We start from the raw sequence: 7848 nt of genomic DNA, 5'->3' as shown, positions 1-7848 counted from the left end.
AAGTTGATCTCCCCCAACTTATCAAATTTCAGCTTATAAGCACTTTAAGTTTAATCAAAATATTTTCTATTCTATCCCTAAAATACTTTTTTTTAAAACAAAACTCTTCGTATGCACAGTTCTTCAGCAGCATATTATTAATTTCAGCACTTTATTCAAACACGTAGCTGCTTATTTTTTAAATCAGTTTCAGCACTTAAAAGTGTTTTTCATCACCTAATACTTATCAGCTACTCTAAATCAGCTAAGCCAAACGGGCTCTAGGTGCATTCAATAATGCTGTTAGAGCAAAAAGAATCCCAAGACACAAAGAAGCCACAAAAACTCTATCTTGAAAAGTAAAGGTCAACAGAAATGTCCATGAAAATGCTATTCATGGTATCGTTCTCCCCAGAGCTACAAAAAAATTCTGTATTTATGGCGGTTATTTTTACGTATAACGGCGCCATACTCTTCTTTAATGGCGGTTTCGGAAAACGCCATAATTTCGATCGCCAAAAATGTATTACGGCGGTTTTCAAAGAACCGCCACAACATGTAGCTGAAAATCGCCGCATTTACATTGTTTAATAAAGGCTTGTTGTGTTGTTTAATATGGCAGTTAAAAACCGCCATAATTGCAAATCTGAAACTGAATTTATATTAAATTTTATTATCGCAATTAAACAGCTAGAAATGCAATTATTTCCAGCCATAAATAATTTTAACAATTGTTCCATTCTACATTTACATCTTACGGCACCCTATGCCTTCAAACTTACATAGCATCTCATATTAATTGCAACACAATATAAAGGACTAAATAAGCAAAATATTTATCAAACAAATTAAAATACAAATACTCCAAAATTACATTATCGTTGTATTGAAGTTTCAAAGAGTAATTCAACATAACAATACTCAAGAGAGTCATAGCTAATCCTAACATGATTACTAATCGGCACTCGCTGAATCAGCACTGTTACTTTCTTCCAAAGATATTCCTGGACCAGTTGGTAACGGAGCACCATTTCCTAAATCTGGTGCCTGCAACAAAAAAGAAGAAAAAGAAAGAGACAATCAATAACTATTACAGAAAAAATATTGAGAGATCACAATGACTAAAACATTGTCATCAATAAGAAAAGGAAAATAGAAGTCAAATAGCTTCAGAAAGCAAGTGATGAATATATAGTTCACTCCATGATCTATCTATAACAGAATGACAATCTCTGAAAGAGAAGGAGACACGCTTCCTGTTATGACTACAATATGTATATTACTTTGATCCCTCCCCTCACCCCACGCCTCAATCTATCACCCACCCATTATCGTACCTTGCAAGAAAGAGAGAAAGAGGAACATAATCGTTCATCTCCTCTATCAGTATATGCCATGCAGCTTCTAAAAGTATATAAAATCAGTTAACTGATGCACTATCAGATCCTTCAACATTAGTTCTCCTTAACAATCATACGAAGAGCTCACAGAGTCAAGAGTATATATATTACCTGTGTGTGTATAGATTTAATTTTGGACAATTATAAAAAGTCTTACATCCCTAAGACGAGAGTATTTTCAAAGTATGATCCAACTGGAAACCACCGTATGAATAATGTCTTATTTCAAGCTCTGACAGAAAAGCAAACAAGAAAAGATTAGTACTTATACCCGTGGAAATAAGCTAGCCAACTCCTCCGAGATATCAACTAAGACTAAGTCGCGTTAAAGTTTTAGTTGAACACTACAGTTAAAATTGCACCCATGTCATATCCTCAAACATGAGCAGGGTGTTCTATATCCTTCAATTTTCTGCTACACGAAAGAAAAATAGCAATATTAATTTTGCATACATAACTTAATAGCAGAAGATATTAAGCTAGAGGGATCAATGTCAACAAAGAGGCATGTATAATGCATTTCATTAGAAGACTAAAAGTGAAAAAATGAGAACTAAGTGAAAGGCACCATATGGATAGTATAAAAGCCACCAAAGTTAATTTCCCACATGCCATTTTATCAGCTACTGGTGCATTAGGGTGGAAGATACCCAGTGATCGGAGAAATTCTTCAAACTCAATTACTCCATTGCGCTTAATATCAAAAAGATCAAATATCTGCATAATTTTAGAAGAAAGTCAGTGAAGAGATAAACAGCCTCAGATGGGCAGAGAGAACAGAGAAATCGACAAAAGCAGCCCAAACAAATGCAAGAAAAACAGTTGATTTCCAGCATATGAGTTAATGTGTTAAACTGTTAATAAGCAATGCATAAAATTTTATGAAAATTCATCCACAGGCAGGGACCATTTTAATGAAAGTTGGCTGAGAAAACATACCCTATCTGCAAACAGATTCCTCTTTTTTTGGTTCCTGAAGAGCGCTAGCTGAAACTCTTCCTGATGATGACATTGCATGAATTAGAATAGGTAGCCATAACAGATTTTAAAACTAGATAGGTACTATATCAATTATACATTGAAGAATCCAAAACACGTACAGATATGTGCATTTCTCTTTGCAAGCAGTAGAGATATACCTTATGAATGAGGCCATCATCAATTATGCAGCTGCTTATTCTTTTGAATAAACAATGCTTCGACTTCACTCACTGTAACTGCAATATTTTTGAACAGTTAATATAAATGCTTAGCAGTTATACTGAGAAGTTACTGATAATCAAAGCTGATACATGTTTTTACCTGTTACTTTACATCATGCAGCTAAATCTTGTGATGGACGCAAAATTAATATTGCTATTAAAGCAACCAGATTGACAAACCAGACCATACCCCTCGTTCTCAGAAGACATAATATCATGGGATTTGTGGGCAATCCTCATCCTGAGCTCTACTAATATTTTTTCCCTTAGTCCTTAAGAAGATTCTTCTTTTAACTATGTGACAAAGGAGGGTGGAGATGTACAAGCATAAAATTATTTATATGGGAAAAGATATTGTAGGATGACGGTGTTTGACTGTTGCTCTATGGCCATATAATGTGCGATCTAACTAAACAAGTAGTCGAACTTGACATCTAGGAAACAAGCAGACTGTAACATCAACTTGAACAGCACCCTAGTCAAGTTTTATACTCTGTGACTTAAATTAGCAATTAAAACTCCTTTCGACTTGCCAATCCTTCCTATATCTGTCAGCACTCTTCATATAACCTTATCAATATGAACAAAGTGTTAGAAAGATTTAGAATGCAAACATCATCACTTTCCGTTCAGGAATTGCATGATCATAAAGCACAAGTGAAATACAATTGCCAAAGCACAAAGACAAATATCTAGAAAGAATTAATTTCCTCAAAATATCGACATTAAAGCGTTGTCACATAATGAAGTTCATTGGCTACCTTGTCATAAACACTATAAGAAAAGACATCACTTTTTGAGAAAACCATGTTCAACACTAGACCATACTCAACATGACCAAAAATAGCTCATTCTTAAGCAGAAAATAGCCCAGCATATCAGGCTCATACTGAAGAACCAAACAGAACAAGCAAAAATAAACTGAACTGAACTAAATTCGATATGTACAATAAAAAAACTGAAGTTCTTTAAAATCGAACAGAAATACCAAATGCCCAGCCCTGCTCTCCACCCCCACCCCCATAGTAATTCAGCTCAATAACTTGTATCGAACACTTGACCATGAAACGATGTTAAACTAACTTACCCAATCACTTAGGACTTTTATCAAACAGTTCATATGCACACCTTCAACTCTTGATGCAATTATATAATTCCATAATCAGCAATACCGAAAAATCAGGAAACACAACAAAATCTTATATGAATAACACACACACACACACACACACTCTTAATTAAGAGACAAAAATTCCAGCATATATTTCACAAACGAACAAACAAACCAACGTAATACATAACATTGTTCACAAAGGCAGAAAAAGACTTTCGACTGTCCGACGCAAGGAGAATCTCTACCATTGGAAAACAGATAAAACTTACAGATCTGGCAAATTAGAAGATAAGCATCAATGAACCTACTTACAATCCTCAGCAAATCTGTGTTTTTGCAACCGTAAGGTGAGGTGAAGCTTAGGGTTTCTTCAAATCGTGAGAGAGGGAGTTGAGAGAGAGAGAGAGAGTATGTGTGTAATTTGTGGGAGGGAATCTGAAAGAGAATTGTAATTTGGGGGAGGGAATGTGGGAGGAAATTTGCTGAAAAATGTAGTCAAAAAGTGTTTTAAAAACATAAAGAAATGAACAAGTGCGTCGGCTTCCAATTGGACCCGCCATTTTAAAATAACATATTGTGGCGAACAGAAAACCGACGTAATACATTGTGTATTGTGGCGGCTATTTGCAACGGCCATAATAAAACCGCCACAATATTTCCGGTTTTTTGTAGACATGCTTTGAAGTTTGGATTTGAATCCTCTCTTCCTTTTCTTCTTTACTTGAGAGAAAAAGTTTATGCCTTCTTGAGGATATTCATCTTTAAAATTTGATGCAGTAGATGATAAACAATCTTTTTAAAGGTATTTCTCTTGAGAACATGTGATGTAAATGATTTTTTAGTGTAGTACTTCACATTTATTTACATCAACTTACAGAACTTCATGATAACTTAATATCCTTTCATCATTTTTTTGTGCACACTTCAAAATTCTTATCACATGACCAAGAGTTTTTTTTTCTTTGCGTCCTTTTTGTCTATTGAGTATTTGTTTGGCTTTAATACTCTCATAGTATTTTAACATCCAGCTTGACAGGTCTTTGGAAATTTCTTGAGTTCCTCTTTAAATTATTTTACTTGAATTGGTGAAAACCACGTTTATCATCTACCAAGCAAACCAAATAACTTGCTAGGCTTTTGGCTCGTTGCAGGCAACAAGAATAGAATAAACTTTCTCAAACTAAGGAAATTTGAGTTGTTTAGACTTTTTAACAGTGAATTGGAATTTCATGTAGGCTTCAAGGAAGACATTGGAGTCTCATGGTTAAGAAATAAGAAGCCATTGCCAAAATGATATTAATCGTTATAACATATGAGGAGATATAAGCAAACTTTGCAAGAACCATTAACCAACTAGGAAAATATAAGGATTTTTTCCTACTTTGATCCGGGGTTACGTGTTCTTCGCAAAAGATTTGTACTAGAGGGATTGTCAAGAGAATTGGTCCAGATATATTAAGGTTATCCCTTCTTTCTTTTGGTATGGTCCAAATTATATTGAAGAAATAAGCAAATACACAATTTTCATAAATTAATCTATTCATAGAGTTATTAGGGGTGTCTATATTCTTGATTCCCCATGAAAAATATTATTATTTCATGTTCATGGGTCTCAGAATAATACGCAGTTAAAAAAGGTTATCCGGAAGGAATATTAAGATTATTACGTATTTTTCATGCATTTCACCCATTTATTATACATGTGCATTGACCCATGACCAGATGACATTATATACGCGTATATATGTATATTATATTTATGGGATACGGGAAAAAGGGTACGGTGTTATATACGCATCACCACCTGATCAGCTGGTATATGATGATGATGTTGCCCATAGTGGCTGAAATATGACTCAGACGGTGTTATATACGCGTATATATGTATGTATATGTATATGTATATATATATATATATATATATATATATATATATATATATGGGATATGGAAAAGGTTATGGCGTTATATACGCACCACCACCTGATCAGCTGGTATACAGTGATGATATTGCCCACAATGGCTGAAATGATATGATGGGATGCCCTCAGAGGCTTGATGATGTTATGTACGTACAAACCTATGCATTACATGATATTTATATGCATATGCATGACATTATAAATATTTCATGATTTACAGAGCTATTCAGACTTACAGGTTGAGTCCTTTACTCCATGTTTCATCCATGCTCTTTATATATTTATTTACACGCCTTACATACTCAGTACATTATTCGTACTCACGTCCTTTTGTTGGGGATGCTACATTCATGCCTGCAGGTATAGATAATCAGTTTTACGAGCCCTCATAGTAGACGAGATTGGCACTCAGTGAAGGATCGGTAAGACTCCACCTCATTTGGAGTGCAGCCGAGTCTATGTGTCATCGTGTCAGACTTTTGTTACAGACTTACAGGTAGGCCGGTACCCTATCCCATTTGATGTCAATTAATCTTAGAGGCTTTGTAGACAGAGGTTCAGTTTGTAGGGTATGTCAGAGTCCTTGATGACCCATATGTATTCATGTCTTAAGAACGATAGTTTTATTGATACAGTGTTGCCCACTTACAGTTGTACATTATGAGTTATGGTCATGTTAGCCCACGATAGTTACAAAAAGAATGAGTTCAGCCAACTCGACCTAGGTATCTTCTAGTTTTGATCGAATAATTATGAGTTACAGAGTGGTTCGCTTGGGCCAGCTCGGCACCGGTGCCAGCCACGCCTCTCCAAGTTTGGGGCATGACAACAACACAATTCGTCTTGTATGGTCACATGCATAACAACACAATTCGCCCGATGTGTTCACATGCATCCAGTCCAAATCATATCATACTAAAGCAAATACACAAGAATACATGTATATGATGAATGAATAATAGATTTCAAGCTCCTGGACTGGTATAGATGTCATGCTAAGTGTAGATATGTGTAAAGTGTGCTATCATAACTCAAATAAGCAATTTCATCATAGAAATAACAATTATAAAAATTCATTCAGAGATTTAACCTCTATGTAAACTTAAACATGGATCAAATAGTTCACAATATGGTTACAAATATGAGAAATAACACGAGAAATACTTCTGTAATCCCTCCGTGCTACATGGCACAATCTGAACATTAACAGTCGATCAACCAGCTGATTACCGTAATCAGTCAAGCATCTGCAAGTCAAAATACAACGCGTCTTTCTGAAATGCACACTCGTCTCAGGTGATACGAAATAGTACCAGCATTCTTCAAGACATCTGAAACCGTCTATGTTGTGTAACACTCATGACCTTCCCTTCGAAACTGAACCACAAACTTGTACATGCAAATATCAATCCCACACGATGCACTGCATCTATCATGCCATCAAATAAAAATACGAGAATCCAATTATCAACTTTGAGTCACAAGCATGATACATACTCAATCAGCCAGAAACCTATTACTTGACCCCCATACATGAGAACATCACAACACACAACTTACCCCTCATACCTGTAGAAAATATCCATCTCAAGTCGAGGTCGACACCATCGACAACTCTTCAAAACCTATATGCACATAACAAAGCCATCAGAACTGAATCCCTCTAACTTAACCAAGTCATGCAAGTCTCTAAACCCAAGAGTATTGCCACAAAACACCAGTAAAGCCTCACCACATCATAATAACCAAAATATCCGATCATTTATATTGCTACAATGATCCAAATCATTACCAAGCTGGCCCATTCCTTCGAGTTCCTTCTGAATTGCTTTCAAGTTAACACTTCTCTTTGCCAGTACACTATGATCCTTAACCAAGCTCATCAGAAGAGATCCTAGCATGAAACCACGTCGCCCCTAAGCCCATAAGCCATTGTACTCCCTCTTAAGGACCTAAGAATACAACAAGCGAAATGCCATCTCTGAAGAAACATTCCATGAATATGAAATTGTTTCCTTAACCTCTCTAATACTGAAATATAGAATCCATAATAATGCAGAAATACCGCGAGTCCTGACATCATCCAATCCAAATCTCAGATCTTATCTTTTTATAAAATTCAAAAATTCCTCAAATACAACATATGAATCCTGAACCCATTATAACCTTCTCGAGAGTCATCCACCCTATTTTAATCTCAAATACCGTCCAAACAAGCTGAACGACTCGTG

The 7848-nt window shown here is 35.5% G+C and overlaps 1 long non-coding RNA gene across 9 annotated transcripts; it reads right to left on the bottom strand.

Annotated features, from left to right (window-relative positions):
- Window positions 1-791: 791 nt before the first annotated feature.
- LOC107811307 (uncharacterized) lies at window positions 792-4331 on the bottom strand. Of its 9 annotated transcripts, XR_012709660.1 has the most exons (5): window positions 2519-4330; window positions 2319-2378; window positions 1948-2096; window positions 1651-1791; window positions 792-1026 (listed from the first exon to the last, which is right to left on the bottom strand). It is a non-coding gene; the product is annotated as an uncharacterized LOC107811307 (long non-coding RNA). The 9 variants fall into 9 exon arrangements; XR_001653887.2 differs by having other exon boundaries at window positions 1651-2096; window positions 2519-4331; XR_001653890.2 differs by having other exon boundaries at window positions 792-1794; window positions 2519-4316.
- Window positions 4332-7848: the final 3517 nt, after the last annotated feature.

This window comes from Nicotiana tabacum, chromosome 5 (assembly GCF_000715075.1).
Source record: "Nicotiana tabacum cultivar K326 chromosome 5, ASM71507v2, whole genome shotgun sequence".
NCBI classification, from domain to species: domain Eukaryota; kingdom Viridiplantae; phylum Streptophyta; class Magnoliopsida; order Solanales; family Solanaceae; genus Nicotiana; species Nicotiana tabacum.
The sequence above is the reverse complement of the archived record's forward strand: the minus strand, read 5'-3'. Positions and strand labels throughout refer to the sequence as shown.